The sequence below is a fragment of the Hemitrygon akajei genome, chromosome 7 (genome assembly GCF_048418815.1).
Source record: "Hemitrygon akajei chromosome 7, sHemAka1.3, whole genome shotgun sequence".
NCBI lineage: Eukaryota > Metazoa > Chordata > Chondrichthyes > Myliobatiformes > Dasyatidae > Hemitrygon > Hemitrygon akajei.
The window spans coordinates 125,823,241-125,835,807 of record NC_133130.1 but is presented as its reverse complement, the minus strand read 5'-3'; the positions used below and the strand labels follow the sequence as shown (position 1 = coordinate 125,835,807).

Genomic DNA, 12,567 nt, shown 5'->3' with positions numbered 1-12,567 from the left:
TCATTATATGCCTGTGATTTGGATAACAGAATTGACAGCACGGTGGCCAAGTTTGCAGTTGATACAAAGATAGGTTGAGGGTCAGGTAGTGTTGACAATGTAGGGAGCCTGCAGAGGGACTTAGATCAGATGAATGGCAAAGAAATGGCAAATGGATGTTCCCACAACCAATCATCTCACTTTAAAGACTCTTTATCTTGTTATTTCATGGTCTTGTTATTTACTGCTATTCATTTATATTTGCATTTGCACAGTTTGTTGTCTTCTATGCTCCACTTGATTTTTCGGTGATCCTGTTATTGTTACGATTCTTTAGATTTCCTGAGTATGCCCACAGGAAAACAAATCTCAGGGTTGTATGTGGTAATACATATGTATTCTGTTAATAAAACTTACATTGAACTTTGGGATGGAATTCAGTACAGGGAAGTGTACGGGTATGCACTTTAGTAGAGGAATCAAGGTGTAGATTATTTTCTAAATGAGGGGAAAATTCTGAAATCAGAGGTACAAAGCAACTTGGGAGTCCTCATACAGGATTCCCTAAAGCAGGGGTTCCCAACCTGCGGTCCATGGGTTACCTTGCTTAATGGTATTGGTCCATGGCGCGAAAAAATTGGGGTTCCCTCCCCTTTAGGTTAACTTGCAGGTTGAGTCAGTGGTGAGGAAGGCAAATGCAATGTTTTATGCCTCTGACCAAGGTTCAACAAGTCCTAATTGAAACTACACCTGTTCTTTCGCTACCCAAGACAGAATATGTGATAGCATTGTAGTTAAAAACCTATCATCTCCAACCATTGTGGTAAAGTGGGTTTGGGAACTGTACCCACTCATATCAGATACTGTCCTGTAACCTTTTAAACAGAGAGATGGTCTGTGCATTGTAAATTAGCTGCAGGGAGAACAATCAATATGAGAATTGGGAAGAAATTAGTTTTAGGAACATCTGTGCCCACTTAAGGTGCTTCATAATCTCTACACTGTGCTCTTTTGTTCTACTTTTTTGTCTCTGCCTTTTCTGCTCCTCCTGAATTCACATTGCAGGATTAGGCAGTGAATTTCCTTGCAATTTCACAATTTATGCCTGCTTGTATTTTTATATAACTACCTATATACACTTGTAATTGTTCAGTATATTTCCTAGTGGTTACAGTTCTTTTTATGATTCTGGAAGCTTCTTAGGTATCGTGTTATTTGAAAAGGGGCTATCTGATTGTTTAACTCTTATCTACAAATTTGAATGGAACGTCTCTTACAGTAAAGTTCTTTTATCCTTCCTTTTCATTCCATCCTTTCTTCTTTGTTAATAGACTCTCTACTCTTCCTTTCTGATCTCATTGATCTCTTAACACTTAGATAAAATGATTGTGAAGCAACGAGTTTTATGCCTCACACATAACTTCCAAAAGAACCTTGGATCAAAAACATCAGAACTCAAAAAGAAACTTCTGGCAACAACAAAATGTTATTTCTAGGCATCCACAATGCAGAAACAACATTATAGCAGCTACTCGAACAAACCAACACTGTTTAGAGACTTAACACAGGGGAGGGTTAATCCTGGTTGACACTTCTTCCATAGAATCTAATAATAATAATAATAATAATAATAATAATAATAATAATAATGTTCAAAGTTGAAGAAATATACTTGGTCCTTTATTATGTAACTAGCAAAACAAATAATCTTGAAGCAATAAAACTAATTAAATTAAGCAAAGTTAAACACTAATGGTTAAACAAAATTAGACAGTCAACAAAAAGACATCACCCTGACCTACTCCCTAGTTCTAAACTAACCAGAATGACTCTAAACAACATGAACACAAAATTAAAACTCTTCACTTCTACCACACCCCTGCCCATATGGCTAACTACCACAAAAAAAATATATATCTGCAACACAGACTTCAATCCTCCAAGGGGACACCAAACTTGTCGTAGAGTCTGGAGCCTTGCATGCGTCAATGACCCAGAAAACTACGTTGGCTGCAGTTAGGGCTTTATGCTTTGACTCTTGGTAGGGTAATCCATGCCAAACAGTTCACAGAGTAGAGGCCAGACTAAGGGTGGTCCACTTTCCTCCAGGTTCGGGGACTGACCTCAGGGTTAACAATCCTGACTGGTAAAACAAAACTGTAACGAAAACAGCAAAGAAGAAGTCTTCTATTGAGTGTGACAGTATTCCTGAGTCTCCACCCAGAACTTGCACGACTGACAGCAATGGAAACAAAAATGTAGCTACTGACATGATGAGTACCACCAGAGATGATGCCCTAAACTGTAGTGGCATAATGGGCAGTTAATATAGATGTGGTTAAAAAGACAGACATATGGTCCTACAAACATAAACATCATAGACAATGTTACTGCACAAAATGGAACCACTCAAATTAAGGAATTTGCTTTCCTTCCTCTGCTGCATTGTTCACCAGTCCTCACTCTTCTCTTCCTCTCCAGGAAAAACCTTACAATTTACATGTGACACTTCAGCCAGTTACAACAGCATTTTGTGGCTGGGGTAGAGCTGGAAGTGCCATAAGCATTTGGAGTAGATCAAAGTGGAGTCAGATGCGATCCAAACCCTGAGTTCATTCACATATGTACATGTGCCAGGGTTATTATAAATAAACAGATGCCACAGAACCAATTCTATTCATAAATTTTTTCAAACCAATGATTAAATAAAAACTAATCTTGGTTCCAGAGATCAGTTTAACATTTCATCTATATTAACACAAATATATTAATATGTAAACTCATTGAAAGAGAATTAACACTCAAAAACTTCTGCAGATGTAGACAGCATTTTGACTGGCTGCATCACTGTCTGGTATGGTGGAGGGGGGGTGCTACTACACAGGATCGAAGTAAGTTTCAGAAAGTTGTAACTTTCCAAAATGCATAGTAGCCTACAAGTATTCAAGATATCCCCAAGGATGGGCCTCAGGAGGGCGGTGTCCATCATAAAGGACACCCACCACCCAGGACATGCCTTGCTCTCATTGTTAGCATCAGGAAGTAGGTACAGAAGCCTGAAGGCACTCACTCAATGATTCAGGAACAGCTTCTTCCCCTCTGCCATTCGATTTCTGAACGGACATTGAACCCATGAACACTACCTCACTCCTTTTTAAAAATTTATTTCTGCTTTTGCACTTATTTTAACTATTTAATACAAATACTTACTGTAATTCAGTTTTTCTCCTATATTTATCATGTATTACATTAAAAAATGTCATGACATATGCCAGTAATATTAAACCTGATTCTGATTCTGAATATTTTTAATTATGCAAAAAGAGAATACTTCCAAAACCAAAATATATCCACTTGGTGATGGTATAACGTTTCAGATATTTGAATCAATAGTTAGTCACTACACCATACAATACCTGTTTTTAGCAACTAAATATCTTACCCAATTATACTCCTGCCAGCTGTTCTATGCCTATTATTCTATCCAAAGTCTCTTGTATGAACACTAACACTCTCCAGTTAATAGAGCACGGGCAAATCCTGTGACATTTATCTACTCTATAAATTACTAAAATTGTTGATAATCATACACTTTCACATTTGCTTTTACATTATTCCACTGCAAGATGATGAATAACATTTTAAAACACCTAATTATGTACCTGACATCTGTGATCAATTTTCTCTGGCAAAGCACTGAATGTGACACAATGTGCCCACCAATGCTCTCGGCTATCCTTCAGAAATTTATTGGGACCGAACACGATGTTGGTGGTAGCAATAGTTTCCTGTTTTCAAAATCTTTATGGACTGCTCTCCATTACAGGTAGCAAGACTCATTTCTCATTTTAGGTGCAAGTCATTATAACTAACATTCAAATAAGCTATATGATTTACAGGACATAGATTGTTTTGACTCCCACCTTCACCCTCAGAAAAATGAAGAAATATTAGAATCGAGACAGGTAAGACAGTTGCAAACGGTTACTGTAAGCACCTTCACTCCATCCACTATAGGAAGGATGTCACGGTTACCAACCATTTTAATTCCACTCCCTATTCCCATTTTAACATGTCGTTCCGTGGACTTCTCTACCAGAGAAGTTCCAACATGTCAGTCCACGGCCTCCTCTTGTGCCAAGATGAGGCCACTTTCAGGGTGGAGGAGCAAATTCTTATATTCTGTCTGAGTAGCCTCCAACCTGATGGCATAAACATTGATTTCTCCTTCTGGTAAACACATTTTGCCCCCTTCCTCTATTCCCCAGTCTGACCTTCTCACCTTCCTACTACTTTCCCCTGGGTCCCCTCCTCCTTCCCTATGGCCCAACTCTCCTCTTCTATCATAAGAACATAAGAAATTGAAGCAGGAGTAAGCCATCTGGCCCATTGAGCCTGCTCCACCATTCAATAAGATCATGGCTGATCTGATCATGGACTCATCTCCACTTACCTGCCTTTTACCTCATAACCCTTAATTCCCTTACTATGCAAAGGTCTATCCAACCTTGTCTTAAATATATTTACTGAGGCAGCCTTCGCTGCTTCATTGGGCAGAGAATTCCACAGATTCACCACTCTTTGGGAAAAGCAGTTCCTCCTCATCTCCGTTCTAAATTTTACTCCCCTGAATCTTGAGGCTATGTCCCCTAGTTCTAGTCTAGCCATGGAAACAACTTTCCTGCCTCTATCTTATCTATCCCTTTCTTAATTTCGTATGTTTCTATAAGATCTCTCATTCTTCTGAATTCCAGGGAGTACAGTCCCAGGTGACTCAAATCTCTCCTTCTTGATAGCCTGCTGCACTTGCAAAGCAACCTTTTGCAATTCATGCACAAGCACAGCCAAGTCCTTCTTCACAGCAGCATGCTGCAATCTTTTACCATTTAAATAATAACCTGATCTTCCATTTTTCCTTCCAAAGTGGATGACCTCACATTTACCAACATTGTACTCCATCTGCCAGACCCTTGCTCACTCACTTATCCTAACTATATCTCTCTGCATACTTTCTGTATCCTCTGCACAATTTACTTTGCCATTCAATTTAGTGTCATCAGCAAACCTAGACACACTACGCGCAGTTTCCTCTTCCAGATCATTATATATTGTGAACAATTATGGGCCCAACACCGAGCCCTGTGGCATACCACTCACTACTAATTGTCAACCAGCTTCCTTCCTCTCCAGCCTTTGGCCTCTCCCACCCAAATGGCTTCACCTACCACCTTCCAGTTCTCCTCCTTACCCTTCCCTCTCCACCTTTTTATTCTGGAATCTTATCCCTTCCTTCTCGGCCCTGATGAAGGGTCTCAGTCCAAAATGTTTGCTACTTACTTCTTTCCATGGATACTGCTTGAGCTGCTGAGCTCCTCCAGCATGTTGTGTGTGTTGCAAGCAGAGAGGATTTCTTTGTGTGTGGGAGAGTGGGAGTTAAACAACACGGCTGATTGTCAATGCAGTGGGCAGAGATATTAACACAAAAATAGAAGCGATATACTTGCACAGCAGGGTTGTCTTCATCTGCCAACACATAATATTATCAGCTTGCTTTTTCCCTTCATAAAATGGGTAAAATGTCCTTTAACGTTCAGAAATATTAATACAATTAGAATTAAAAGTATTTTTAACTGTTTCAACAATCTGAAGCAGCACTTTGACAGGTATTATCTAGATCAGGGATTCACAACCTTTTTAATGTTATGGACCCCTACCATTCACTGAGGGGTCCGTGAACCCCAGGTTGGGAACCCCTGATCTAAATGGTTAGACTTTGATCTTGTGTCTCTTACGTAAACATTGTATAACAAGAAACCTGTAAAATGCTGGACATGTGAAATGCAAATCCAGACCAACACACACAAAATGCTGGAAGAATTCAGCAGGTCAGGCAGCATCTTTGGTAAATGAATGAACAGTCACAGTTTCTGGCCCAGACCCTTCATCAGGACTGGAAAGGAAGGGGGAAAGAAGCCAGAATAAAAAGTTGGAGGGGGAGGGGGTGGAGATGGAGGTCAAACTGGAAGGTGACAGGTAAAGCCAGGTATATGGTGGAGGGTGGGGGGGGGGGGTTGAAGTAAGAAACTGGGAGGTGATAGGCAGAAGAGGCAAAGGGCTGGAGAAAAAGACATCTGATCGGAGAGGAGGGTGGACCATGGGAGAAAAGGAAGGAGGAGGGGCACAAGTGGGTGGTGACAGGCAGGAAAGAAGAGGTTAGAGGCCAGATTGGGGAAATAAAGAAGAGGAAATAACACAAATCATTTGGGCAAGTAGAAACCAAAGGAAAGAGAAACAGACCCTCTGTCAGAACTGGGAAAGAGATTCAAGTTATACGCAGTTAGAGAGAAGGTAGGGCTGGATGGGTAAGACAAAGGCAATGTCTGTGATCGAAAGAGTTGAAGAGACTTAAGGAGAGCAGTTTCAATAGTATTGCTGTATCTCTATAATAAGCGTTGAAGAACTGAAGAAGATTTCCCATTCTGATAGGTTACTCTACAACCTCCTTGGTCATGATGTGGCCATCTTCAGGCTGGAGGAGCAACACCTCAAATTCCATCTGGGTAGCCTTCAATCTGATGGCATGAATATCAATTTCCAGTAAATTCATCCCCCTCCCCCCTCTCTTTTTCCACTCCACATTTCGACTCCTCTCTCACCCCTTCTCTCCTCTTCACCTCTGGTGACCCTCCTCCAATCCTTTCTCCCATGCTTCACTCTCTAACAGTTTCCTCTTTCTTCAGCACTTCATCTCTGCCACCTATCACCTCCCAACTTCTCACTTCTCCCCCCCAACCCCACTCATCCATCTTCACCCTCACCTGGTCTCACCTATCATCTGCCAGCTTGTTCTCCTTCTCTCGCCCCATCTTCTTTTTCTGGCTTCATCCCCCTTCTTCTCCCATCCTGATGATGGGTCTTGGCCTGAAACGTTGACTGTTTATGCCTCTCCATTGATACCGCTTGTCTTGCTGAGCACTTTGCAATGGCCAATTATTAGACCATAAGACCATACGATATAGGGGCAGAACTGGGTCATTTGCCCATTGAGTCTGCTCCACCATTTCATCACGGCTGATCGATTTTCCCCCTCAGCCCTGATCTCTAGAAGTTTGTTTCTTTTTCACTCCAGTTCCAGAATTTATTTATTTAGAGATACAGCACAAAATAGGCTCTTCAAGCCATACTGTCCAGCAGCCCCACTGATTTGATTCTAGCCTGCTCACAAGAGAATTTACAATCGCCAATTAACCCACAAATCAGTATGTCTTCAAAATGAGGGAGGAAACCCACACATTCACAGGGCATGTGGCAGCCTAATTAAACTGCAAACTCCACCACTCCGAGCTACACGGTGTCACACTAACTGCTGTGCTACAGGAAATGCCTTTTTTTAAAAATCTATTTTATCTAAGTTCAAGCCATGCCGCCCAGCAACCCGATTTAACCCTAACCGAATTACGGGACAATTTACAATGACCAATTAACCAGAGCACTCGGAGGAAACCTACGCATTACTGGGGGGGGGGGAAGATGTACAAACTGCCTACAGAGGACGCCAGGATTGAACTCCGAACTCTGACATCCTGAGCTGTAATAGCATTGCGCTAACCACTACACTATCATGGCGTCCCATTTGCGGTCTCTTTTGTCACCTTCATTAAAACTTCTGGCCAGGTAGTACTATAATTGTTTGGGAAGTTGACCACCAGAGTCAGGAGGCTCTTTGTCAACTTGGAAACTGGTTATGCTTCCTTGTGAACCATGGCCTCCCCAATATACATTGTGTTCAGTCATTGACATCACCTCCTCCATGATCTCTAAACCCATGGACCCCAAAGCTGCACAGTTATCTTTTACTCCTCGACTCCGTAACAGAGTCACAGATGTACCGTGGACAGCATACTAACTGGTTGCATCACCGTCTGGCATGGGGGGGAGGGGAGGGGTGGGGTGGGACCGCTGCACAGGATCGGAAGAAGCTGCAGGAAGTTGTAAATTCAGTCATCTTCATCACGGACTCTGTAGTATCTGGGATGTCTTCAAGGAGCGATGCCTCAAAAAGATGGCATCCATCATTAAAGACCCCCCCCCCCCCCCCCCCATACAGGACATGCCCTTTTCTTATTGCTACCATCTGGAAGGAGGTACAGGGGCCTGAAGGCACATACTCAACACTTCAGGAACAGCTTATTCCCCTCTACCATTGTAATTTATATTATGTATTGCAATGTACTGCTGCCGAAAACAACAAATTTCACAACATATGCTGGTGATACTGAAGCTAATTCTGATTCTGATTCTGACATAGGAGCAGAATGAGGCCGTTCCATCATGGCTGATTTCAAAGTTCAAAGCTCAAAGCAAATTTATTATCAAAGTTTACTACATGTCACCATATACTACCATGAGATTTATTTTCTTGCAGGCATTCACAGTAGAACAAAGAAATACAATGAAGCAGAGGTTGATTGGTTCTAGGTTATGGGGAGAAGGCAGGAGAATAGGGTTGAAGGAATTAATAAATTATGCACTTATTATCTCTCTCAACCCTATTCTGCTGCCTTCCTCCCAGAACCTAGAACCAATCAACCTCTGCTTTAAATATACCCAGTGACTTGGTCTTCACAACTATCTATGGCAATGAATTCCACAGATTCACCACCCTCCAACTAAAGAAATTCCTCCTCTTCACTGTTCTAAAGGGATGTCGCTCTATTCTAAGGCTGTGCCCTCTGGTCCTGGACTCCCCTACTATAGGAAACATTCTCGTCACATCCCTTATCTAAGCTTTTCAATATTCAATAGGTTTCAAAGAGATTCCCCTCATTCTTCTAAAGTCCGGGGAGTACAAGCACAGAGCCATCAAATGCTCCTCACATGTTAAGCCTTTCATTCCCAGGATCATTCTTGTGAACCACCTCTGGACCCTTTCCAATGTCAGCACATCCTTTAAGGGGCCCAAAATTGCTCACAATAATTATGAAGGGTCTCGGCCTGAAACTTTAACTGTTTACTCTTTTCCATAGTTGATACCTGGCCTGCTGAGTCCCTCCAGCATTTTATGTTTGTTGCATAATACACCAATTGCAGTCTGACCAATCCCTTATAAAGCCTTGGGATAACATCCACAAGGGGGACTGTCCCCAGAAGGCATCAAATTAAATTGTTCTTAATTTTCCAAAAGTCTGTACCTTTACTTGAATAAAGGCTCACCAGTCCTCCATTCTTATTCTTCTCTAGTTAAAAAACATTCTTACACCAAACTATTTCTTCTGTAACATCACATCCACCCTCCAAATGAAAAATAATGCTGCTAAGGACCCTAAAAGGTCCAAGGCATACTATGTGTGGGAGAGATGGAGCGTGTTGTTTCACTGTTTATTGGGACCTCTATTCACTGTTTCTTGCTATATCAATTTATTTGTCACCATATACAACCTTGAAAATCATTTTCTTGTAGGCATACTTAACAAATCTATGGAATAGTAACTATAACAGGATCGATGACAGACCTGCCCAGACAGTGGATTTTGTGCAACAACCATCCCGATGGATTGGCTCAACATTTCTTACAATATAAAGGCTTCTCCTGGACACTGGACTCAGAGTGCTACAGACAAAGCCCAGCCTCCCTACAACTTGAGCCACGTAGGTGATTCAGGGGACTTGGGGATGGTGGCCAAAAGAGATACAGTTTCTACGCTGTCCACAAGTTTGTTGGAGGTAAGGAAATAAAATGTGGTGTCTTTCACATTCTCAAACATGAGGAAATCTGCAGATGCTGGAAATTCATCAGGACTAACTGAAAGTACTATCTTTTCTTTCAGTTAGTCCTGATGAAGGGTCTCAGCCCAAAACGTCGACTGTACTTCTTCCTATAGATGCTGTCTGGCCTGCTGCGTTCCACCAGCATTTTGTGTGTGTTGCTTGTCTTTCACATTGCCAATTTCATATTTTATTTTATCTTTATATGTCTAACTTGCCAGAAGCTGTCAAAGGAATAATGACAAGTTGCAAGTAATTGTCCTAAACTTCTGATGTTGGAATACACTTGATGGCCATTTTATTAGGTATAACTGTACACCTGCTCAATAATACAAATATTTAATCAGCCAATCATATGGCAGCAACTCAATGCAGACATGGTCAAGAAGTTCATTTGTTGTCCAGATCAAACATCAGAATGGGGAAGAAATGTAATTGACTTTGACCGTGGAATGATTGCTGGTGCTAGACAGGGTGCTTTGAGTATCTCAGAAACTACTGATTTCATGGATTTTTCACTCACAACAGTTTCTAGAGCAGGGGTTCCCAACATGGGGTTCACAGACCTGTTGCTTCACAAAATAGGTTGGGAATCCCTGAGTTATAGTTTACAGAGAAAAGTGCGAAAACAAAAAAAACATCCAGTGAGCATCAGTTCTGTGGGTGAAAACGCATTGTTAATGAAAGAGATCAGAGGAGAAGGGTCAGACTGCTTCAACCTGACAGGAAGGTGATAGTAACTCAAATAACCACGCATTACAACAGTGGTATGCAGAAGAGCATCTCTAATTGCACAACATGTCAAATCTTGAAGTGGATGGGCTACAGCAGAAGACCATGGAAGCCACACTTCCTGTACCTAGTAGAGTGTATATTAGTTGCCTACATAAAATTGCCATAGCTTCAATAGATCTTGATTTGCACTTTCAAAGCATAGAGTTAAGATGATTGATGGCGGTGTCACTGCTATTTCATGTTCTTTCCCAAAACTAGAATATTTGATTGGTTTTGCTTCCAATTTTCACCCTTCAAGGTCTAACTCTCTCAGCTCCCTTTGACAATGTTCAGTACAAGCTCACTAACTCCCACAGCCATCACAAATTCAATTCCCGAGTCAGGCATTATGACACTGAATATCTGGTTGCCTGCCATTGAAGTTCACCGTCCCACTCTGACCTCTGCCTTCAGTTACCCAAGGCTTTTCAGTTAAACTGAACGCAGAATCGAGGAAAGCCATTCGAGCAGCTGAACTCAGCACTTTCAACAACTTCACATATTGATAACGGTTTGCAATTTCCTGCTGTCATTTCAGAGTTCCAGCATCAACAATATTTTCCATTGTCATGTTACTTCTTTAAACCATAGAACAGAGAACACTACAATGCCAGAACAGGCCCTTTGGCCCACAATGTTGAGCTGAACCAATTAATAATCAAATGGTTAACTAAATAATCTCTTTTGCCTATATAATGCCCATATCCTTCCATTTCCTCACATTCATGTGGCTACCTAAACAGCTCTTAATAGTCTCTAATGTTTATCCTTCTACCACCACCCCAAGCAGCACATTCCAGGCACCCACCACTCTGTGTAAAAAAAACCTGCTTCTCACATCTCTTTTGAAACTACTCCCTCTCACCTTAAACATGTGCCCTCTGGTATTAGGCATTTCACTCCTGGGAAAAAAGATATTTCCTGCCTACTCTACCTTTCCCTCTCATAATTTTATAAAACTCTATCAGATCTTCCTTCAGTTTTTGCTGCTCCAGAGAAACCGATCCAAGTCTGTCCAACCTCTCGTTATAGCACATTCCCTCTCATCCAGCCAATACCCTGGTAAACCTCTTCTGCAACCTCTCCAAAGCCTCAACATCCTTCCAATAATGGAACGATCAGAACCAAATGTAATACTCCAGATGCTGCCTAACCAGAGTTTTATAAAGCTGCAATGTAACTTCCTGACTTTTGAACTCAATGCCTCAACTAATAAAGGCAAGCATGTCACTTGCTTTCTTAACCACTCTATCAACCTTTGTAGTCACTCTCACGGAGCTATGAACTTGGACCACAAGAACCCTCTGCTCCTCAACACTGTAAAGCATATATGTCAAACTCAAGGCCCGCGGTGGAATTATCTTTGGCCCGCGAGATAATATCTAATTACTATTAAAGCTGGCCCCAGTATCGAAGCGCCTATGGCGTATGATATGGCTAATGCTGAGTTTATTCAGGTACCAGGTTTTCAGGGTTTTTAGTGTTTATTCGGCAGTCTTCTTCATAAGAAACAGAATTTGTAAAGTGAAACACTTTGTAGTTATAGCAGAGACTGAGACACATGAGAGCAGGCTGAAAAAACGGAGGCAACGAAAGCTGCGTTCGCACGCGTCCGACTGATCCGGCCCGCATGAAGCTGCATTTTGCTCAATCCGGCCCGTGACCTAAAATGAGTTTGACACCCCTGCTAAAGGATCTTGCCCTTAACAGTGTACTGTCTTTTTGCTTTTAATTATTTATTGAGATACAATGCAGGAAAGGACCTTTCCGCACTTCAAACCTAGCAATCCCCAACATTACTCCGGACTAATCATGGAACAATTTATAATGATCAATTAATCTTCTGATCAGTATGTCATTGGACTGTGGTAGGAAACCAAAGCACCCAGAATAAACACACGCAGTCATGGGGAGAATGTACAAACCCCTTACAAACAATGGAGGGAATTGATCTACCAAGGTGCAACACTTCACATTTGGCTGGGTTAAACTCCATCTGCCATTTCTCTGTCGAAGTTCCACAATCAGCTAAATAATTCCAAAAGACTC

General features: G+C 41.6%; 1 protein-coding gene across 4 annotated transcripts in view; it reads right to left on the bottom strand.

The window, feature by feature from the left end:
* tango2 (transport and golgi organization 2 homolog (Drosophila)) overlaps positions 1-12,567 on the bottom strand; it is a 259,000-nt gene that overhangs the window by 165,710 nt on the left and 80,723 nt on the right. Inside the window, exon 1 of one of the 4 annotated variants that reach the window (XM_073051898.1) lies at positions 5,317-5,386. The exons of the other annotated variants lie outside the window; for them this stretch is intronic. The gene's annotated coding sequence lies outside the window, so the exon portion shown is untranslated. Of the gene's footprint in view, positions 1-5,316; positions 5,387-12,567 lie in introns of those variants that run through there. 4 annotated transcript variants of the gene reach the window in all.